This window comes from Podarcis liolepis (assembly GCF_965112155.1).
Source record: "Podarcis liolepis genome assembly, chromosome: 16".
Lineage (NCBI taxonomy): Eukaryota > Metazoa > Chordata > Lepidosauria > Squamata > Lacertidae > Podarcis > Podarcis liolepis.
In genome coordinates, this window is record NC_139567.1 from 26,565,491 (window position 1) to 26,589,384 (window position 23,894).

At 43.7% G+C, this 23,894-nt stretch overlaps 1 protein-coding gene and 1 long non-coding RNA gene across 9 annotated transcripts in view; one reads left to right on the forward strand and one right to left on the reverse strand.

Annotated features, from left to right (window-relative positions):
• Window positions 1-23,894, reverse strand: part of LOC310695248 (protein CEPU-1) — a 798,779-nt gene that overhangs the window by 545,381 nt on the left and 229,504 nt on the right. The gene's annotated exons all lie outside the window — the stretch shown is intronic.
• On the forward strand, window positions 19,601-22,747 carry LOC310695141. The gene is made up of 3 exons (XR_014519946.1): window positions 19,601-19,639; window positions 20,837-21,127; window positions 21,734-22,747. It is a non-coding gene; the product is annotated as an uncharacterized lncRNA (long non-coding RNA).

A 23,894-nucleotide genomic window follows, 5' to 3' on the forward strand; every position in this document is an offset into this window, starting at 1 on the left:
GTGCTTCACACCAACATCTCTCCTCTCACATTGCTTGGCTCCTATTCTCTGTTGCCACACCATTGCATGAGAGCTGGGATATTTGAGCTCCCACATCTCAGGACTGTGCATATTTGATCTCTTTATCTGTTATGGACATGGGCTGGTTGAGACTGCTTTGGGCAAATTCTCTCCCCAGTCCCTCCGCACCCTCCGGGCTGCCTTTGAAAATAGAACTGCTGGACCAGAGTGAAGCTAATGATGCTACAAATCGAACAGTCAAGTGCAAAAGCAATAAAGGTTTCCATCTCTGCAAACGCTCCTCTCCTACATGTGAATATATACTATATATATATATATATATATATATTCTGGATTAGAGATGAAAGACCAAACCTCAAGTAGCTCTGTGTCAACCTCAGAGTTTTCAGATCAAAACGTATACAGAAATAACAATGGTATTCTCACCACTATGATTTGTGGGGCAAGGGATATCTGTTCATATATCCTGTGTCCCTGCATAGCAACTAAACTTTAATAGGGCCTAGATTTTTGATGAGCAGGGGTTGATGAAAGTTTGGGCTCCTCCCACTGACTCATTCCCACAAAAGCCGAGGCAGTGGCAGAGGCCTTCAAAATCTCCTTTCAGGTCATAGCTGTCTCTGCTCTTCTGGGATGTCCCCATTCAACATCAAGAAGGGTTATTTTTGGCTTCCCAATCAGGCTTAATCCATCCTATTTGTGGCCCACCCATGTGAGCTGCTGCTGATTTTGTGCACACACGTAAAGCCACTTACCAGCTTAGCTCTTAACACATGGCAGGAACCGCCCCTAAGGTGAACTGGGAGTTTCTGGGTGAGCATGTCCAGCTCATCAGATAAAGCCTCTCCCTAGCAAAATCCAGCATTGCATAACTTCCCCGGTAGCCTGGCATTAAGGAAACATTTGCCCTTCATTCAGACCACCCAGAGAACACATGGGTGATTAAGAGCCCCATGCAAACAGTGTGACGCAAGCAGAGTTTAATCACAGATTTAAGCAGGTTCAGTGCTCACACAGTTTGGCTTCCTCGAGTTCTCCCTGCAATTTCCCTTCAACTGTAATTAATCACCAATTTAAGGTCAGCTTTTGTTACTTAGATCGTAGCTCAGAGCAATGGGCTTAAAGGGTGTCATCAACCTTGTATAGAGCACTCTCTCTCTCTCTCTCTCTCTCTCTCTCTCTCTCTCTGTCTCTCTCTCTCTCTGTGTGTGTGTGTGTGTGTGTGTGTGTGCATCTATGTAAAAGAGATACTGGTTGATCACCCTGTATGTAGATTCAGAGCATGATGACCTGGCTCAAAACACAAGAGTGTGGTAGTGATGGGGGGAGTGCGGGAGTCCAACACGCCATTTCTTCCAAATTGTCTATTCCTTGTAACAACAGAGTGATTCAAATTCATATTCCAAGAGACGGAAAAAAGGTTTACAACTGCAATCTCCTTTCAGTTTAACCACCAGATTAATCAACTGGAGTTTAGTTGATTAATCAGTGAGGTGAAATTTTAATCAGCAAACTGCATGCTTATTTTCTGAAACTATGTTGACCCTGGTAGGGAATGAGAAAGAAGTTGAAGAATAGCCTTTCATGGTTATAGTTGTTGCAATCTGATGCAGAGGTAAGCACTCTCAAACTTATTGGCTATGGTCACTGACCGGTCAGTTTTTAAAAATTAAACTGTAATTTGTTTTAGCATCCCTTTCCCGTCTCAAAAATATCTCTGATTTGGAGGCCTCTGTCACATGCGCTAACCCAAAAATAGTACCTCAGGTTAAGAACTTTGCTTCAGGATGAGAACAAATTGTGCAGCAGTGGCAGTGGGGGGCCCCATTAGCTAAAGTGGTACCTCAGGTTAAGAGCAGTTTCAGGTTAAGAACGGACCTCCAGAATGAATTAAGTTCTTAACCCGAGGTACCACTGTAAAACAAATAAATAATAAGTGGACATAACAAATTCTTCCCCTATCCCTAGCAGTGCCGCAATTCCATTCATTTCTCACAATACACCAGCTGCCTGTATCCAGGGTCCTCATGCTTGCAGCATCAACAGGCTGGTGGCTCATTTTGTACACAACCTCATTTGCTTGAGGCATTTGAGTTTATCCCATTTAGCTTGCCGCTTGACCTCTGACCACCTGCACCACAGTGCACCCTGGTTCTCCCTTGGACTGTGCCTGAGATGCTCCGTATAATCTAGATAACTGTAGGCGGTGTTCTTTCATATGTGCTAATCTGTTAGGAATGTGTCAGGCACGATTGTTCCTTGGGCAGGGCAGGGTGTCTATATGTCTGCGCAGGAATGTGCAAGGAAGAGAAGGGTGACCTTCATATTGCCTCCATCTTCACAGTTTAACAATTTACGTACAGAAATGAACTGTCTCAGTGTGTTCCAAATCCCTGCAGCCCATTGGCAGTTCAGTCTCAGATGCCATGTATCAACTTGGGTAAAAGACTCTTAAATCAGAGAGGGGGGGAAACCAGGCACTTCTAGAGATCATCTTTCACCAAGTTCATCTTGCCATGTCTGATTTCCCAGATGTAGCTCTTATAAGGCACACTATGCACCAGAAGTTACATTTAAAAATGATCCCTTAACTCAAAGCTGTTAGTGCTTTCTGTAGCCTTTTCTCATTTCTGTTCTCTCCATTCCTTATCCTATCTGGCAGTGCCTTGAGGTTAGAGAGGTTATCAAGGATTGCTTTACTGGGCTCGGAAGTATGCATTTCAGGAGCTCTTAATGTTTGCTTCATATATAGGGTAAATATTATGATCCCAAAATTCTTCCATGGCTTGGATTTTAATCTAAACCAGAGAATAATTTTGCTTCTTGTCCTCTTCCAGACAGCTAGTCCCTAAACCACATTGCTCTTGAGGTCAATTTGCTCTTGACATGATAGGCAGGGGCTCCTGGGCAAATGCTGTAATGCTGAGCTAACTTGAAGAGGAGCTGTCCAGAAGACTCTCAGGCTAAGAGCAGGTGTGTGGAGTTTTAGGAAGCAGCTTCGAGGCAGCAACTAAGAATTTACATAACCAGCCTGGCTGAGTCATCTCTCCAGGAGTACTAGTAGAGTTTTGAGTAGAACTCTTGTGGCAACTTAGGCCCAAGGTATCTCAAGGATCACTTGAACCCTTATAACATCCCAGCTCATCACTGAGGTCACCTGCAGGAGCAGCATTTGTTTTTCCCTGAGTTGGTGAGACTCATTTGACAACAAGAAACTGAGCCTTTAGTGCAATTAGCTCAGTCCTGTGGAATGTTCTGCCAATAAGCCTCCCTCCTGTTAGAGGGTTTTTGTTTTGTTTTTTGTTCTAATATTTGAGGGTTTTTGTGTTTTTATATTTTGTTGGATGCTACCCAGAGTGGCTGGGGCAACCCAGTCAGAAGGGCGGAATTTAATAATAAATATGACAATGACAACAACAATAAATTACTACTATTATTACTACTATTATTAAGCAGCTGCCTTCCATGCCAGCTTTTAAAGACCTGCTGAAAACGTTTCTATTCCACCAAGCCTACACATGTAATTAAGAATGCATCTTTCCACAATGGTTATTTGATGTCTGTTTTTTTTAAACTTTTAATATGGTTTACATTGTAACTTATTTATTTTTTGTATTATTGCTGTAAACTGCTCTAAATAAACTCAGTCTTGTGCTACCATGGGAGCACTGCAGCATTGACACTGAACTTTAATTTGCTGTTCTCACTGTCACTGAGACCACAGCAGCCATTGTGGGTGTGTTCAGAGCCAAGGAGTGATACCAGCTGGGGAATGCTAAGGGTCTGGGGTACACTATGGCCTTGAGGTATAATATCAGGGACTTGATTCCGGCTGCTCCTGGGTTCATGATGAGCTCCTCCTCTGATGAGGTCACATCCCATTCCAGCTCCAAGACCTAGAGCTGCCATAATGGGGTGTGCATTTTAAGCAGCTCCAGATTTAAACTGTGGGCCCTTTGCCCTGATTTGGCAGGGAGGGGAACGTGTAAGCATAGGTGCATGGTAGGAAGGACAGTGAATAATAAGTCTTGTTACCAAACAGCTGTCTCCCTTCCTTGGTATGTCCCAGAAGACAAGCCACAAACACTACAAAAGGTCAGTACATCTAATTTACATGCACAGGCATTAAACCTTCAAACTAAAACTGAACAATTTTTGTTCATGGGTTTCTGATATGTATGTGAAATTATCGGAGCTGGATCTGACTCAGGTATAATGCATGGCACATGATGAATGGCTACACGGTTCTGTAAATTTATTTCTGTGAAAGGTGCAGCTAAATAAGTTATCCATATGTTTATCATGGTCAATATTTTTTGGGGCTCTCATTCTCTTAAGATCGAACCAAGGTAAGTGAGTTACCTGGCCCTGCATATGCTTACAGGCTCTCCTTACCACAAATGATCAGGCTATGGTTGTGGTCCTAAAATAAATGTGACCCTTGAAGCCTCTCTAATTGGTCCTCGGGGCTCTCCCCAGTCCACATGCTCCTTGAGGTTAGTGTGTGTGTAGAAATGTCTGGCTTTAGCATGGCTGGGATGTAATTTACTGTACAAAGGTGCCATTTGTATCCCTTACTCTGCCCACTTTTGCATCTAACACTTACCACCAGTGGTATGTGGCCCCTAGCTTTGAACTGGTAGGTTTAAGAGCAGCTTGGGGCTCTTGGCAAAAAGGCTTCTAAACAGAACCGCCCCCCCCCCCTGCACTTTAAAGCCCCAGCCTCTGGTACTTCAAAGCACAGGGCAGGGCTTTCTGAAAGTCTTGCCCTGTGCTTTGAAGTCCCATAATTCAGGGCTTCAAAGCATAGTTTCATTTGATGTCATAGGGAGCCTCCAGGTGTGGAGAAATAAGGAACTGACCTGCTGACCAGAAAAGGTTACTCACCTATGCTGTAGTATGAAGACAAGGACACTGGTCTTCCGCCTTTGCTGTGTCAACAGTGGAGTACCTCTGCCTGCTATAGTTTAGGCACCAGCTTAAGCCTTCACATCCTGTTCCAGTCCCTAACCTCAGAGACCTTGAATGATGTATCAGCCTATTTCCATTCCCTATCAGTTTTACATGCATTCAAACTTCTTTCCTTGTTTAAAATGCACGCACACTCAAAAAGCTATACACATTTTGCATCCATTCTTATCCCGAAATCCACATTTGTGTAGGCTTTTCAGTGCATTTGCCCCTAAAGTATTATATTTATTACATACTTATATTTCCATTTATATGCTACTTATAATCTAAAAGGTTTTGAAGTGGTTACAAAAGGTAAACACATAAGTGTGCATATACATAGACATATGCAGAAGTACAAACATGATGTCAAAATTCGTGAACGATATCCATATCCATAAAACACATAAAACCAGATAGCCTTAGAAAGGAGTCAAACAACACAACATTCATACAGTTATTCATCCAATCCCACTTACCTTCCATTTCATATGGCCCCCACATCCATTCAGTGCTTGAAGCATTACTTTTACCAAGCACTCATGCAAAAACCACTCACACTCAATAATATTCTATACCCTGGAGTGTATAGAACTACTATGATTCACTCACTCCCAAGATTAGAATCATAACATACAAGATACAGCAAAACCTCCAAACCTGATAAAGGAACACTCAGCACTGGTAGCAGACACATTTCCCCCTAAAATATGCATTTTATGTGTACTTTTCTAGCAATTCACACATTTCTCTGTGCATTGTTTTTAACTGAAACTGGACTGCAAAATTAGGAGAAGTGATTGACAGGTGCATTCCAATCAGCACCTAAGTTCAGGTCTGGTGTATTAGATCAGGTCACTTTAAAATGCAGACCTTACAAATTTATCCTCCATCCCTACAGGGACCCTGGGATTCCCTGGCCCAAATCCAACCCACTATCTGCAACACCTCCCTGGCTCAGTTCCACCTTCCCTACTCTCAAAGCAGTTTTTATGCATGGAATGCTCATTCTGTATCATAAACCTTAGTGGCTTTGAGTACAGACTCAAAGAGAAGTAGCAATCATGGATTAATGAATCAGGATTTTTAAAAATTATTTTTCAAAGGAGTGTATCATGGTTGTGCACGTGTCCTGACGCGCAAGTTGGAAGGGGCCCATTGTGCTGACATAATCATCTTCTCTTAATTTGGCCTGAACAGCACTGTTTTAATTATATTGATTCATGCCTTGTTTTCTGCCGAACAAGCACTGGAAATTGAGTACCGATCGCTGAAACTACCAACGACAGCAAGAGGGCTTCCTTAATGGGAGCAGAGATACGACCCTGGTCCCATCCGTCTCCCTGTTGTCTGTTATTATTTCTAAGTGCAAAATATTAATTCTGCATAGAAATAAAATTGAACTCTGGAAATGGGTTCCAGGAAATAAAACTGTCACTTGGCTTAATTAAGAAGCCATTATGTTTCAAAAGCCTGCCGCAATAAGAGTTTCTTATAACAGACTGGTCTGAGCTGCCAGTCTTCACAATCCTGCACATGGGTAATGGGCTTTTAGGAATTGGTTCCTCCAGTACACTCGAGGGAGCATACAGAGTTTTTCTGGTAACAATCCTGTGTGGTAGGCCGCACTGAGGCTGAGAGGTACTGACCATCCCAGATTCACACAGTGAGCTTTGCAGCTATGTGAAGATTTGAACTGGGGTCATCTGAATCTTAGCCCTGACATCCTAAACGCAGCACTAAGGATAGCCGTTATGATGCCCTTTGGACTACAGTTCCCATCAACCCCTGCCAGAATGGCCAGCGGTGTGGAATTGTGGGTGTTGTAAGGTGACGGATACAGCATTAACTACACCCTTGAGCAAGAGTCATCCATCGTGAACATTTGGAAAAGTATGTGACCAAATTTAGTTTTAACCATTGTGAACTTTTTTTGGGTGGCGGGAAACTGCCTGAGATTATTGTTGCTGTATTGATCCTAAAATAAGACAATGAGAGAGGCAATAGCAAGGGCGTGGGGGGGGGGTATCAGGTACGGTTATAGCACACGTTTTGCATATATGAAAGTTTTCCAGTTAAGGATTATTCAGAAGGTGGAGCATGTGTACAGTGCTCACACACAAGGGGCAGGGGAGTTGCAGCAGAAAACCACAGCATCTCAACCATGCATTTGACAACTCCTATTCTTTCCCAGCAGTGATCTAATCCAGGGAACAGGGTTCATATCTGTATGCAGAATCTGGGGATCCCAGCTGAGGTACAGTATTTTACGGGAAGGGTTAAAAGTTTCCCATCCATTTTCTCCAGGCCACGTGTAGTTATAGAAACCTCTATCATGTACACACAGAGAGGTCAGTTATGAGTGCTCTCACTTTCTTAATAGGCCATAGACTGCAACCAGCAGGGTAGCTAACTATAGGGGGTGGAAAGGGCTTTGGCCCCCTTAATATTTGTGGGCAGGGGATTGAATCCCCCCAGTATTGGTGTGCTGGTTAGGGAGAGACAGGTCACATGACACTGGGCCCCCTCAATGTGTGTGGGGCAAGTCAGTGACCCTGGCAACCAGTCAGAGAGCTTTCACCACTGTGAGTGGTGAGAAGTCTCTTTGGGACTCACTTCTAAAGGAGTCTTGGCTGGTTCCTTCCCTGCCTTGGTTCAGGCAAATGATTAAGACTTTCCTATTTAAGAATGCTTTTATGACCCATTTTCATGGCATCTGATCAGTTTTATGCTTCATGCTGATTTTTCTTTATCTCTGTGTTTTGTTTCTGGCTTTATTGTTCCTTTTTATAACAACAAAAAACAAACCAACCAACAAACAAGCATGTATTTTCTATACCTCTTTTTAAGCCACTTGGGGGAAGTACACTTCCTTGCCCAGCAAGAAAATCAATGAGTGGTGTATAAATTAAAGTGAAAGTAAACAAAGAAAGTAAAAGTGGCAGCTTTATGCCAGCCTTCTCTGTGCCAAAATGGATTCAGTGAAAGTTGAAGCATATAATTAAAACCTCACAAACCCAAATTAAAGCTGACTGCAGTCTGTCCACAGCATAAACAAACATGATGGGAACCAACAAGTGCAATAAAAGCCCCCAAAATTCTATGTCACCAACAAGCCTGCCAACCAGGCTGCCTGTGGCATGGAGTTCCCAGTGCAACCTTGCAGACAGTGGCGTAGCGTGGGGGGTGCAGGGGGGGCCGGCCGCACCAGGCGCAACATCTGGGGGTTAGGGTTAGGGGGCGCAAATCCATGGGTTAGGGGGCGCAAATCCACGGGTTAGGGGGCGCAAATCCACGGGTTAGGGGGCGCAAATTACTTGCCTTGCCCCGGGTTATGACAACCCACGCTACGCCACTGCTTGCAGAACAGTTTGGGGAGATTTTCATTCAAAAAAAGGAGGGGTGAGGCAAGTCTCAGCACTTGATCTCAAAACCAAGTGCAATCTAAGAACACGAGAACCTCGGAAGATCCTGTGGGATCAGGAAAACGGTCCAGCATCCTGTTCTCACAGTGACCAAGCAGGTGCTTATAGGAAATCTGCAAACAGGATTCAAGCCCTTCTCCAAATTTTGCAATGCTGTTCTCAGATGAATGCATATCTTAACAAACATACAAAAATCCATTATTTGCATAGCTGTCAACTTTTCCCTTTTCTTGCGAGGAATCCTATTCGGAATAAGGGAATTTCCCTTTAAAAAAGGGGAAAGGGAGGGGGCATTCTTTTGCAAAAATGTGCATATGAGGTAAAATTGGAGGCCAGCCACATTGGAGGATAAATTTGCACTGTGCTGATGCTTTTGGGCTTTTTAATTCCACTACCCCTCCCTGCAAACTGATGTGAAAATGTGAGGAACTGAACTTAAAAGGGGAGGGGGCGCAAATGAGAAACCGAGAGAAATCAAAATGGACAGATTCACCCATCCCTAGCTCCTACACAGTCCTCTGTGCATGTACAACACAGCCTGGTTTGAGCCTCTCATCTTTCTTCTGTTCCAATCTTCCTCAATCCCTTTCCCCCTCCGAGCTGCCTATCGCCTTTCCCACTTGCACTAACGCCTCTCCATCGCATCCGCTTGCAGCAGCCCCTGCCCTTTCCAGTTCATCTCTGCTAACAGGCCTGTGTAATAGGCTGTCTGAAGGGATCTGCTCATCTTAAGTTCACCTCTGAGCTTGATACTGCTGGTTAGCCGGTTAATATCACCAAAGAGAGAGAGAGACAGAGAAAGCATTAGATGAGAACGGAATATGCAAGAAAATGTTGGGCTCCTTCAGCCTTCCACAGGATGACAGCTATGATACCCCCCCCCCATTCCCAGTTACGAGAGGAAGGTAATTTGACATAACAGCTGTTCTGACACTTTCTCCCTGCCGATGATGCCAGGCAATAAGAATGCAAATAAGGAGGCTTGACGCTCGGCTCCTGCTTTCACCTGCAGAGCCCAAAACTGCTTTCAAAACATGGGCTAATTAAGTCTCACTTCCCCTGCTGTGGAGGCAGCATCATTAGACCCATTTCCCTTGCAGTTAGAAAGGCAGAGAAGGAAGAAAGTCGATCAGAGGCTGGGAGTTCCATAGCAGTTGCAGACAGAGGCATAGTTAGGCTCCCTGGTGCCCTTGTTAAAGACCTGTATCAGTGTCCCCTTCACTCTGGCCCTTGTGCCCTTGGCAAAGAGAGGTATCGTTGCCTCCAAAGTGGACAGAGACCATGGACCAGAAACTCAAAAAGCTTGCTTTTTCTTGCCACCAGTGACTTCCTCCAGGGCCACTGGGGTCAGGTCTGCTGTACTCCACCTCCCCTCCTCCTCTGTTGGTCCATCTGCCTGCGTTCCGGCCTCCCTCTCTCTGTATTCTACTTTTCTTTCTGCCTCCTTCCTCACCCCCTTCCTTTTTCTTCCTCCTGCAACTCTTGCCTCTTTCTTGCCTCCAAGCTCCCCTGGCCAGTCCTCTTCTAATAGTGCCACTGGCTGACTGCGGAGGGGTCATGCCTCTAACCAGATTCCTCTGCTGAGACACCCAGAGGAGTTTGCCATCAGACAAAATGATCCCAAATGGAGACAGTGGTAATGTATTATTATTACTACAACTGATATAGCCACCCATCAATAAACAAAGTATTACAACAAAATATTTAAAAATACAATATAGAATATGTACAGTAGTATCTCAGGTTACAGACGCTTCATGTTACAGACTCCGCTAACCCAGAAAAAGTACCTCGGGTTAAGAACTTTGCTTCAGGATGAGAACAGAAATCATGTGGCGGCGGCACAGCGGCAGCAGGAGGCCCCATTAGCTAAAGTGGTACCTCAGGTTAAGAACAGTTTCAGGTTAAGAACGGACCTCCAGAACGAATTACGTTCTTAACCCGAGGTACCACTGTAATAAGAAACAAAGATAAACGGGGGGGGGGGGGACGGACAATGGAGACCACATTTAAAACACAAGACTATAATAGTAGAATAGGATTGCAGGCCTCTCTCTGCATCAGCTCAAGACACCAACAAATGTTGGCTATCTCTGTTCTTTTACTCTTCCAAATCCAGCTAGTCATTGTAAGAATATTGCAACTAAGAACCAATTCTAGTGTTAGCCTTTTTTCCTCCTCCCTCCACACCCCCTTTCCTTTCATGCCATGTCTTTTAGCTCATAAGCCTGAGACCAGGGACCGTCTATTAATGACATTTTAAAGGAGCTCTGGGATTTCTTTTTCCAGCCAAAGAGCAGGATTAAAAGAAATGAACAACAAACCCTTAAATAAATGACAGGTACGTGTAACAATCCCTCTCCCTCTTCGATATTATTTCCGAGTCTGGGCACACGAGAGGCTGTGTGGCAAAGCACAGACATCTGTTGGGTAGTGTCTCCTGAGAATATAGATCTTTGGCCACCCGTACTTTAAATCTATGCTCATCATATATAATGAATTCTATGGCTGAGAGCAAGGTGTAGGGGTCAGCTGTATGCAGGCCTCAAGGGGTTTGGAGAAGGCAGAGAAAGAACCTTGAAGCTGAATGTCATCTGCATTTTTAGTGCCTGCCAAGAGTTCTTTTGCCTAATGTAGGCAATGAAGCTGTTCAGGATGAGACTGAGGAGAGGGTGCACCTGCGAACAACTATCTTCAAGGCTGTGGAACCTGTGACCTTCCAAAAATTGCTGGACATACAGCTCCGATCATCTTCAGAACCCAAGAACATCAGGCCAGTGGCCCATCTAGTTCAGAATCCTCTCTTACACTGGCCAACCAGTTGGCCAAGAGAAGCCTGCAAACAGGATTTGAGCACAAGAACTTCCTCCTGGCACTTAGTCACTCGTTTTAGATAAAATCACAGATTTTTCCCCCCGCTTGCATTAACGTTCTGAAATTTTGCAACCTTCATGTTTTATTTATTGCCCTATTCTGTAGAATATCACTATAGTAAATCAATACATGGGTCATCAGAGGCACACTTGCTTAGGAGCAATCTTGACTGACACCAGTGGGTTTACTCCTGGGAAAAATTATTCAAGATACCCTAAGTATGCAGAGCGCCAGTCCCATTGAATTCTTGGGGGCTTCCTTTTGAGTCCAGGCAGCAATTGTTTGTGGCATGTCCAAATGATGTACGGTCCCCGCCGTGTGGGTTCTTTTGGATCCAGAAGAAGAAAGAATGGGGTGGTGGGGTGGCGTAATGGGACCCCTGACCATTAGGTCCAGTCGTGACCGATTCTGGGGTTGCAGCGCTGATCTTGCTTTACTGGCCGAGGGAGCCGGCGTACAGCTTCCGGGTCATGTGGCCAGCATGACTAAGCCGCTTCTGGTGAACCAGAGCAGCGCACGGAAATGCCGTTTACCTTCCCGCTGGAGCGGTACCTATTTATCTACTTGCACTTTGGTGTGCTAGGTTGCTAGGTTGGCAGGAGAAGGGACCGAGCAACGGGAGCTCACCCCGTCACGGGGATTCGCACCACCGACCTTCTGATCGACAAGTCCTGGGCTCTGTGGTTTAACCCACAGCGCCACCGCGTAATGATACCCCCACCCAAAATGGTCATTGCCTGTAAGCAACTTTAATGATGAAGGGTTGACCATGACACACATTTCATTTTTAAAACTGCTGTGATTTAATGGCACGCTACACTGTGGTCCCCATTAGCTAAGCTGAGCCCCAGGGATCTGGAGCATCATCATTAACAGAAATTAGATCCCACATTTTACCTATAGGGGTGCACTTAAAGGAAAGAACTGTAGCTTAGCAGTAGAGCATCTACTTTGCATGCAGGAGGTCTCGAGTTCCATCAATCCCTAGGATTTCCAGGAATGCCCCTGCCTGAAAACATGGAGAGCAGCTACCAATCAGTGTCAACAACACTGAACTAGAAGGACCAAGAATCTGACTCAGTGTAAGACAGCTTCCTATGTAAAAAACTGATAAAAGTGTGCTCTGTAACTCTCTCTCTGAGATATCCATTGAAGAGGCAGGAAGAATTCTTGGAGCTAAGATGCCTAGACTTTCTCCATGACAGAGCTGGTCCTAATCACAGAGAGTGACGGATGGCGAATCAGAACTCAAGCGAACACATGCAACGTCCTGTTGCTTCCTGTGTGGCAGCTACTAATTATCCACTGAAATTTATAGGCTCCTGGGATGTAAGCAGATGGGTATTTAAGTTAACCGCAGTCTTGAATTGTCTTCCATTAGTTCCAGAAACATACCTGGTTTCATCTGAGCTCTGCGTGTTCCAGATTAACTACCCGTTGAGTAACAGTGAGTAAGCCGGTTATTAACACAACAATGACACCATTAACTACATCCCTCATTTTCCCTTTAAAGGAAAGCTGGGTGTGGCTGAGTTAGGGATGGACAATTTAGTTTCCCATTTCTCTCTTTTTAAAAAGTTGCCACTTTCCCATATTTCTGCAGCAGTTATGTTTCTTTGTTGTTGTTTTTTAAAAAAAGTCTTTGTGAAAATTCACCAGCAGTTTAATGCAATCTTTTCATATGTGGATTTGTAGCTGGTTGACTGGCAGAGGTGATCTGGAAACCAAGACTTATGCTGAAAAGTTGAGGGAGCTGGGCACGTTTAGTCTGGAAAAGAGGAGCCTGAGATGGTATATGAGAGCCATCTTCAAATATCTAAACTGCTGTAGCACATGGAAGATGGAGCAAGCTTTTTTCTCCTGCTCCGAAGGGTAGGACCCAAAACCATTAGCAAGGAAAGTTACAAGGAAAGAAATTCCAACTAAACACCAGGAAGAACTTTCTAATGGCAAGGACTGTTTAACAGTGGAATAGACTCCCTCAGGAGGTGGTGGACTGCTTGATCACCCTTGGATATTTTAATTTCTTCTGTGTTTGCTATCGTTTCCACTTTTTTTATATATGTTGCTTTATTTCTCACTTAATTATGAATGTGAATTGCCTTGTGGGGCTGATTTAGGACAGGAAGGCTGTTTTAATTTACCAGTTACAGGAAGTCACAGGAGGGGAGAGTATTCTTGTGCTCAGATCTTCCTTGAGGGTTTCCTACAGGCATAGGTTGGCCAACTTGAGAACAGGACACTGGACTAGATGGGCCATTGGCCTGATCCAGCAGGCTCTCCTTAGGTTCCAATGGCAAGGCACCAAATTTTAATAAATCAGTACATTCTGTTGTATATGCCCATTAGATATATATATCAAATATGCAACTCTCTTTCCTTCCAAAAATAATGGGAGAGGGAGCAGCCTGACTTTTGTTGCTAATACTGCTTCAGGTATAAGGAAGGAGATCCATGTTTCTGCAATTTAATATTGATTGTAGCCAAGAGCAGGCCTTTAAACCTTGCTGTGACTCTTGCCCCAGTTGCTATTCTGAAATCTGAGTACCCCAAATGCTGTATTTCATATTTCATAGTGCTATGCATGTGAATCTACTGGCATCCTAAGAATTAGCACCCAATAACAAAATTTTATATTACACTCTTATGTATACCCATAGAGCAATATTATGCAATGTGATGTGAATCCCATTGTATGTAAGGGAAGATTTCTAGATAAGCATGCATGGGATTGCAGCTATGCAGCACAGTCTTATGAATGCATTGTTTAAAGTGCATCCCACATAGTTCAATTGGTTTACTGACAACTAAGTAAGGATAGGAAGACAGTCTTAACTGTGCAGTCATACACTGTTAATTGATTAATCTTATGGGTTTCAGGCAGCAATCCTAAACACACTTACTAGGAAGAAAGCCTAATTGAACAGAAGTGGGACATACTTCTGAATAAACATGTTGTTAGATAGTTGATTAATTAATTGGTTAAACTTGCAGCATCAATTTGCAGTTGAGTAAACAGAGGCGTTCTGAAGCAAAAAGCAGAATTTCTTCATTCTGAAGTGATGTGTCATAACAGGCATAAATTTAGATGTTGGCCACCAGCAGTTTTTTCTTCTCTCTCTCTCTCTCTCTCTCTCTCTCTCTCTCTCTCTCACACACACACACACACACACACACACACACACACACACCATCTGTACATACACATTAGCCTGCAATTTGCATTGCAGAGAGAGAGAGAGAAAACTCCCATTCACTGCAATGGAACTTTCCCCAACCCCAATACAAATGGCACAAACAGAGCCTCCCATCAGGATTGGGATCCAGTCATAGAGGGCAAGGGCTTTAACCCTTTGTCACAGTAATAGCCTGCAAGCCAGCACAGGGTGGGGACTGCACTGCTGACCTAGCTTCCGAGCACTGCACATCATTGCTGGTTACCAATAGGGGCAGGTGGAAGGGCAAGGCAGCAGAGACCTTGGTGCAATGTGAGTGCAGGGGTATCCGAATGCTGTATCTGTGCCACACCAAACTCCCCAGTGCCTTCTCTCTCTTCTTCTTGGTAACCAGAAGAGATGTCCTGTATTCAGAAGATTGGCCAACAACACAGTCCTTTCCAACCTCGCTGGCTACTACTGGTTTGCCAAATAATTTGGCAACTGCAGTTCAAATAATTTTATATAGATATATTCTTTAGTTGTGGTTTCTACTTTGCAGAGGTTTGTACTAGATTGCCCTTCTGGTCCCATCCAACTCTATATTTCTATTATTCTCTATAGACAGATGGTAGACAGACAGACAGACAGATTGTTATTGTACATAGATATGAAACCTGTTGTCCAATAATTGGTGGCCCTTCTTTGTTTAGATTTATTTCCTAAAATTTATATAGCATTTCATTGCAAATACAAAAAACATCAAAGCCGTTTCAAAAAGAATAAAACAATGTAAGTATCAGCAAACAAAACCCCAACAACACAAGAAAACAAACAAATGCCAATTGAAAACAACAATTTAAAACCTTCAAAAAAGTGATTAAAATCAACAATAAGCTAAAAAAAAACAAACCCACCAGATTAAAACACATGTCAACATTCTGCATGTCTGGTCTGCTTGCCTAAACAAACAAAAACTATTTTTAGCATGTGCCAAAAAGAGTATAGTGAAGGCGCCAGCCCAATGTCAACATAGTCAGCCAAAAGGTTTTAAGTTGGCAGATCTAAATGATTAATTTGAAGTTTACAGCCTTAAAAGCTAGCATATGATTATTTTTAACAGACAAGAAAACATGGCTTGTCCAGACTTTCTTTTGTGGCATGTTTCTAGGCATAGCTCCTCAGTTTAACGTGCTGTGTCTGAGTGCTCTCTGACTTACTTAAGGACTCTTATAAATCCAGATACAGTGGTACCTTGGGTTAAGAACTTAATTCATTCTGGAGGTCCATTCTTAACCTGAAACCATTCTTAACCTGAGGTACCACTTTAGCTAATGGGGCCTCCCACTGCCGCAGCGCCACCACCACACAATTTCTGTTTTCATCCTGAAGCAAAGTTCTTAATCCGAGGTACTATTTTTGGGTTAGCGGAGTCTGTAACCTGAAGTGTCTGTAACCCGAAGTGTCTGTAACCTGAGGTACCGCTGTAGTTCCAACCCTTGCATAGCAAAATCAGGTCTATCGGTACTGACTTGGAACCCTTGTATAATTCAAGTGAGCAATATATTTATTGCAGAATTCAAAGGGACACTGAAAAACAAAACATCGAGCCAGCTGTAAACAAAATTTGCTTCTCCAAGTTCTATGGTTTAAATACGACAGAGTCACTTATGCTGCATCTCAAAATTATTGAACTGAATTTACTTTATTACGGTCACAGACCGGCATAAGCAAAACACCTAAATAAATAGCATAACAATGTCTCTAAGCGGATAATTATTGAATTAATTGGGAACAAGAACCAAACGTAGATTAAAACATTTACATAGAATACTTGATTAAGCGTAGGTGATGGATGAATAAAAACCTATAAGGAAAATTTAAAGGAGATCAGTTAAAAAAGAACAGCTGTATGGGGTGGGGCTTCAGAAGTATGGATCTAACAATATGGGCCTTCTATTTAGGACTGATTTGTAGCATAGACCATCCTTCTATCTATCATGGCAGCGCAAAATCTGGCGACTAAATATGTGACTTCTGGGCTTTCGTCCTCTAGTAATAGGGAGATGTAGTGTTGTTCTGAATGCCCAGGGAACTTATATAGGATGGCCTGGATAAACCTGGCTCGAATGTCTATGTAATACTGGCAATGAAGATGGGCATGCTCCATTGTTTCCTGCTGCCCAGAGCCACATGGACATTTCCTCTGCTCATATGGTATCTTCCTATAATGGCCTTCCTGAACTGCTGAAGGGAGGGCTTGACAAGAGGTCAAGGTGAAAGCCCTTCATTGTTTTGATATTTCAAGGTCAGCTATGTACGGCATTTGGGAAGTCGAGTATCTTCTAGTTTCGCTAACTAAAAATTATGGGGACCTGGCTAGGTCTGCCTGTCGTTCTATGTCTACCACAAACTGTTTAATAATGTTTTTGGCTTGTTCGTTCCCCATGTTAAGTAAGAACTGTGAATTGAATCCTAGAGTTGTTATTATATTATCCACTGCTCATTTCCATATCGATTGGAGATTGTCTTTGATAGTCAAGGAAGCAAGGCCGCTCGGAAGAGAGGCTAGTCTCAGCCAAAAATTAAGAGTGGCGAGCCGCACTCTGGCCTCGATTCTTATGAATCCAGTTTCGAGGCGTATTGTAGCATTGGAGATATATTTAAGTACTTGTACTCGCTTCGGCAGCACATATACTATCTCAAAATTAATAATTCCAGCCAACGCAGGGCCTTTATGTCAGCCCAACTGAACATTTCCCCCTCCGCTTTTGTCTAGGGCAGATATTTAAACTGCCCCAGAAATGATAGACATTGCAGATGTTCTTTAAATGTGCCGGACACAGTAGAACATATCCTTTTCTACTTTCCATTGTACAACCAGCTACGCAAATGTGTGCTATCCCCTTTTTGGGGTATTCTCACATCACGGCACAATGAAAATATCAGATTCCATCTGTCTGACATCAACCCGGAAGTAACTGCAAGGGGGGGCTGAGGTTTTTGTCAATAGTATCTCTAAGAGTGGTGAATGGCACTATTTAGCGGAACATGGCTGTTTATTTCTATATATGATAATTTTGTATATGTGGATGTTTTATGATGGCCTATACTTGTAATGCCTAATAAAGGTTTAGTGAAATAAGTAAGTAAGAGTGCTACCTCCCCCAGTGCTTTCCCCATGAAAACCCATTCTTTACTGCTGAATCAGAACAAATGACAATCTGCTCAAAACCTTAATTGTCTTTGGTTCTGCTTCAGAGTTAAAGACAGGGTTTTCGCAGGGAAAGCACCAGGGCAAACAAAATAAAATAAAAAACTGCTTGGATACAGCACTTTTAAACACAAACCTGTGCTTAGAAAGTGTGGGGGAAAAGGTAAGTATGAATGAGTCCATAATTGATCTGCAGTACTAGCATGTATTTCTCCCTTTCCTTGTCTGCAATTTTGGGAAGCGTTTGGCCTCCACTTTGTTTTATGCCAGCAAACTCTGCAGAGGGCTCCAATGTGGATTTTAAAAATGCATTCCCTTTCATTGGTTAAAAATTTGCCTTTTCATTCTGCTGGTGTCTTCCCCCTGTCACCATCCCACCTCTCTCCACCTTGTGCTTAGATCACGGGAGAATAAAGCAAGATCTTCTCCTTTTTTGCTTGTTCAGCAGTCTCTACCAGGAATATGAAGAATGGGCCACAAATGCTCCTCAAAAGAGCTGAAATATTCAGCAAACAAGACCCCAATCTCTCTGGCTGCCTCCCTGGGAAAACAATGCAATAATTCTCTCCCAGATCCAAGGTATGCATCTTATCTGTTTCCAGGGCTGTCTGCTGATACTTGGCTCCAGTTCAGGGGAAATGATGGCTAAGAACAAGGGAAGGAAGAGAAGGGAGGGAAGGGGAGGGATGCAATGAACACACAAACTCTGACAGTCAGCAGGAGATGCAAGACAAGAGCATCAATTGCATGCTTCTACCAGACCTGTTGATGGAGCAAAAAAATGAATTCAGAATTGCAAAAGGTAAATGCCACCACAGGAAGAAGAGGTTTGCACAGTGGGATGGAAGTTAGCAAGGCTGGTATGAAATGTTGATTCTAGAGCAAGGATGGAGAACCTTTAGATGTTGATGGACACCCATCAGTCCCAGCCACCCTAGCCAATGGTCAGGGATGACAGGAATTGTTGTCCAGCAAAATCTGGTTCCCCATCCGTGTTCTGTTATTATAATTAATAACCTGTCCTTCACTGTAAGGGCCAAATGCACCAACTCCAAGGGGCTGAGCATTTTTAACCCCCCACCCAATGTTTCCTGCTGTCAGGGGCGGAGGAGGCTGAGCGCGGAGCTCAGCAGGGCTTGAGTGGCTAGTTCCTCCTCACCCTTGCCAAGCACAAGAGAGGAAGAGCTGCAGGCCACTGTGTTCAGCTTTGTTCCCTGGCTCCTCCTGAAGTGTAACTCAAGGTCACACGTGCAACCCGTTCCCCTCAATCTTCAGTGCTTGTTGGCATCTCTGGTAAGGGCTGTCAATGGCCAAGATTACTATGCTCTGGCTCCATGGTCAGAGGAAGCAATGCTTCTGAAAACCAATTGCTGGAAGCCAGAGGTGGGGAAGGTCCTCTAGCGCTCAAATCTTGCTTGTGGGTTTTGCACTGGAGTGTCTGGTAGGCCATTGTGAGAACATGATGCTGGACTAGATGGGCCGCTGGCCTGATCCTTCAGAGTTGTTCTAAGGTCCCAGGGTGGGTTACAACATTAAAACACAAAATTAGGAACAGTTTAAAGGAACTTACAACTCTTAGAGTGATGCGGATAATTTCTATTTTGGCCACTCACTTTGGGGGCAAGCTTAAACTTTCCTGAAAAAATTAAGCTCTCCTGAAAAATCATGGCAGAAAGAAATTTCTCTGAATTTTTTTTTGAGAGGGTTACCTTATTTAATCTCATGAGATGGCCAAAGTTTTTTCTGCCCTCGTACCTCCTTGCCATTTTAACTTGTAAATAAAAATCACATTCATTGTAGCACAGATCTCTCTGTACTTTCCTGTCACCCACACTTCTTGGAACGCCCCTGAGGGTGCTGCAGTGTCATGTCACACTGTACCCAAGGCATTATGGGAACTGTGGGTGGCAGGAAGTGGGGTATGGCTCCCTCTCACAACTTCCTGCTAGCCAGACTTCACGGTGAGAGCCAGGAATGGAAGCATCAATCTCCTCAGAAAAGTAAGTATCAATCCCCGTCTGAAAAGTTTCCGAGATGCTTCTGCCCCACCACCAGGAAAGTGGCAGAAAATTGGTTTCTGTTTTCAAAAGGGGAGAATATTTGTGGGAAAGTGGAGGCACTACAACTACAACTCTTATTCCTCTTAGGCCACCTTCACACCATATATTTAAAGCACGATGATACCACTTTGAACAGTCAAAGTTTCTCCCAAAGAATTCTGGGAGCCAAGAGACCCCTATTCCCCTCCCAGACCTACAATTCCCAGAATTCCCTGGGAACCCACCAGAGTTTCCCTCATCAAGGATGGAGAGAGGGAGAGAACAGGAGCTTGCAAGCTCACTGAGTTCCCTTCCATTTAGAACATGTCATGCTGTGTTCTGCTTTATGAGCCCCTTTTCCCATTGCTACTCTATGCATAAGGGAAACTCACAGGGGTGGGGGGAGAAAGGGTGTAGAGGAAGGAGGTTGTATTAGTAAGTCCTCTTGGCAGCTCTTTTCAAGAGGAGTTATTAGAATTTATTTTCAATTATACACTAGAATAAGCCGTCTGCAGTATAGTTAACTTTCAATTTCAACCAATTTTCGACGCAATCATAGATGCCTCAGTGATTAAGAATCTATGTTGCAAAACAATTCCCACTTTGCAACACAATGCAATCAAACAGATCTACAACACATAACCCATTATCCAATACTTTTGCAGCTCACTGGCGAAGTGAAATAGGATTTGCCAAGCATCCACTTTTATACCCAGAGAGCTCCCAGCCTCATTTGCAAACAGATCTGCAAACTCAAAAACAGCACACAAGAGGGGTGGTGGGTTTTTTTGCTTTTTTGCTTTTGGTCTCGCTGTTTCTTTGCAAAGCCACAAATCTGATCACACATATAAAAGGCCACTTTTGTTACACTTGACTTTGAATGGTTCTGTTCTGTATCTTGCCCATCAGCTTCCTTCCCTCACACTGCCACCCCCCGTAGCAGATATGGCATGGGATTTAAATCAGTCTCAGGAACATAGGACAGCAACTCATTTAGATGCATAGAATATTTCAGGTTTATTAGTCTGAAAACCTGTACACACACACAAAAAAAAAAATCTACTCACTTATCCAGATTAAGGAACTGCAGTACGGAATGAAGAATTCAGCCACCCTAGCATACCATCCGGTTAAACACTTTGTGGGTCTCATTTACAGATGACAGGGTTTGTGATCCACTCTGCAGCTCCTGCCTACCTCAGCCCCACAAGGGATTCCAGACAACCAGGGATCACATAATGAAGCAGCCATTGTTCCCATAGCCAAGCAGGCTTGACTACATGATGCAGAGGGAACCTGAGTGAAAGTCTTATTGGTGATGCCAACCAATCAGGGACCATGAAGGATGACATTATGCCTACCAGATTTCACTACGTGATGAAATAGCTACAACTATGTGAAGGAGCAAGTCAAAGCTACAGAAACCAACACAGCAAGCTGCCTTATATGGTCAGAGCCTTCATCCATATACCTATTTACTGACTTTTTAATTATATTTTTATACCACCTTTTCCTTGCAGGAGCTCAAGGTGCCATTCATGGTTCTTCTTCCTCTCTGTTTTATCCTCAGAACAATCCTGTGAGGTAGTCTAGGCTGAGGGTGAGTGGCCTGAGGTCACCCAGTGGGCTTCGTGGCTGAGTGAGGATGGTCTCCCAGATCTTAAGGCAAGACTCTAACCACTACACAACATTGTCTGCACTGACTGGTAGCAGTTCTACAGAACTCCAGGTCTTTCTCAGCCCTACCTGGAGATGACAGTGATTGCAAATGGGATATTTTGTGTGCAAAGCACATGCTGTACAATTCTCTTCCTGATAGACCAGCATGCCCCCCCCAAAAAACCTGACAATAAGCTCCTCCTCCTCCTTTTTTGGACAGCTTCAGTCACTTTCACAAAGAACAGCGAGTAGTTTGGACTCAATGTATGCAATTCGTGGAGCCCACTGCATTGGCATTAAGAATAGTTCCACATTATCCGCAACATGCATGCAGTTACAGAACTGGTGATACCAAAAGCAGATAAAGGCACACTTTTGTTTTCGTTTTCATTTCAGGGGTCTCCATTTCCAGAAATGGTCAAGTACAATGCACAGAGAAGGCAAGTGCAACCTGTCATCCCAGCCCTTGCATGGCGAAACCTGCCTTGTGCCTCTCCTATTCCCCTAGTAAGACCTTTCACAGCCGCGTAGCCTTTCCTTTCAAACACAATGAGATGCCGGGGAAGAAATGAAGCTCCCTTTATGCACTGCTAGATGGAGCAAACAGAATGCAAATCATGCCTCTGTATTGCAAGCACGCTGTGGCCACTCCACAGGGGCAGCGCCTCAGAATGCAAGCCACTTCCTCTCTTGGGCTCCTGTTGGCAAGAGCAATTTTAAACAGATAAATATGATTTAAGGCGTCAGAGACTCTCGTCACAATTCCCCAACGAGAAGAGAAAGCAATTATTCATGTGCCTTCTGGATGCCTGGGTGTGCATCTTCGATTCAGTGCACACACACACACACACACACACACACACACACATATATATATATACCCAACATTATTACCCAGGATTTTGTCAGGGCTATCTGCTAGATGAGAAGCTCTCTCCTCTCCTCCTGCCCACCTGAGAGGCTGCAGTCAATGCCATCAGGATGGTTTTAGGGAGAGTCAGTAGGTTCTCCAATTGGCATAGGCTTTCATATACTTCTTTCCATATCACCTCCCCAGAAGGGCTGACCTGTGTCCTCCCACTGTTGTTGGACTCAAGTTCCCATCAGCCCCGGCCAGCAGGGATTATTTTTTTAAACAAAAGCAAGGGAGTGATGAGTATTATGTGTGCAATAGTGTGTAACATGTATAGAATCTTTCGAGGAGTTGGAGATGGTGTTTATAAGTGGTCCATGTTTCACAAGCATATATGCACAGTCACTTACGGACTCATTGTTAAAACCGTGTCTATGGAAGACAATCTTACTCAGCTATGAGTGATTGCCAAAGAAGAAGAGAAAGAAGAAGAAGAAGAACATGTATGCATGTGTTCAATGACGGTAGTGTGTCATAAAACCTTTTTGAAAATCCTATCATGATCCTATCGTGAAAAGTACATCTATGCTTTTGTGGTTACTCCTGCTCATGTGTTAAACATGGGAAGGTAAAAATGTATTGAGGAAGAAATGGGGGCATGCTTCTAGCTCCACCTCTAGTATCAATCAATCAATAGACTTTATTTGCGTAGCCGACAGGCCATAGCATCAAAGGACAAACACATATAAATATAACCTCAGGGGGATGGTCAGGACAGGGAGAAAGATAATAATAACCAGATGCAGATAAATTAATAATCTCAGTACTTAAAACTTGGCAGAGGTAATAAAATAATAATAAAGCATAATGATAATAATAATAAGATCCTAGGTGAGGAATCCGGGTGACGACACTGATGTCATTCAGATAGCAGCTCTCAGTTTCATTGCTCTCTCAATAAATTTGGCAAGCTTCTCTGTTGTTTTACCTCTAGTATTACATCTATTGTTGTTGTTTTCATTCATAGAATTGTAGGGTTGTAAAGTTAGGAGGAGCCCCAAGAGTCCAGTCCAACCCTCTGCAATGCAGAAATCACAACTAAAGATTCCTGACAGATGGCCATTCAACTTCTGTTTGAAAACCTCCAATGAAGAAAACTCCACGACCTTCTGAAGTAGTCCATTCCACTACTGAAGAGTTCTTCCCACCAGAAAGTTATTCCTGTCAGGGTGCTGTCAGCAGCTCCCGGCTGGTTGCCCGGGAAAGTATAAAGACAAGGAAAAGTTTCTTTACAGAGAGAGGCTATAGAACCCAGTATATGTCCCAAGTAAATCTCCACCTTCTCTCGCACCTCCTCATTTGTCATCAGCATCTCTACGGGTGCTTCTACATGCCCTCTGTCTTTGAGCTCTTTGCTATCCTACCTTTAAGGCTCACCGGATTCTGGGAGATGGTGGGTCTGGAATGCTTTCTAGTGACAATGTTAAAGCCAGCTGCTGCTTTGGCTCTGCCTGCTCCTCTCCCATTATTTCCCAACTTTTCCCCTCATCTGCCTCTGAGCTATGATCTCCTGCAAACCACTGTTGTAAATCTATACTGTCTTCCCCCTCCTCCCTGGAAGGGTCAGGATAGGGATGAGGTCTCCACCACTCCTCCTTCTCTTCCCAACCCCTGACATCTAATATTTAGTTGGAATCTCTTTTC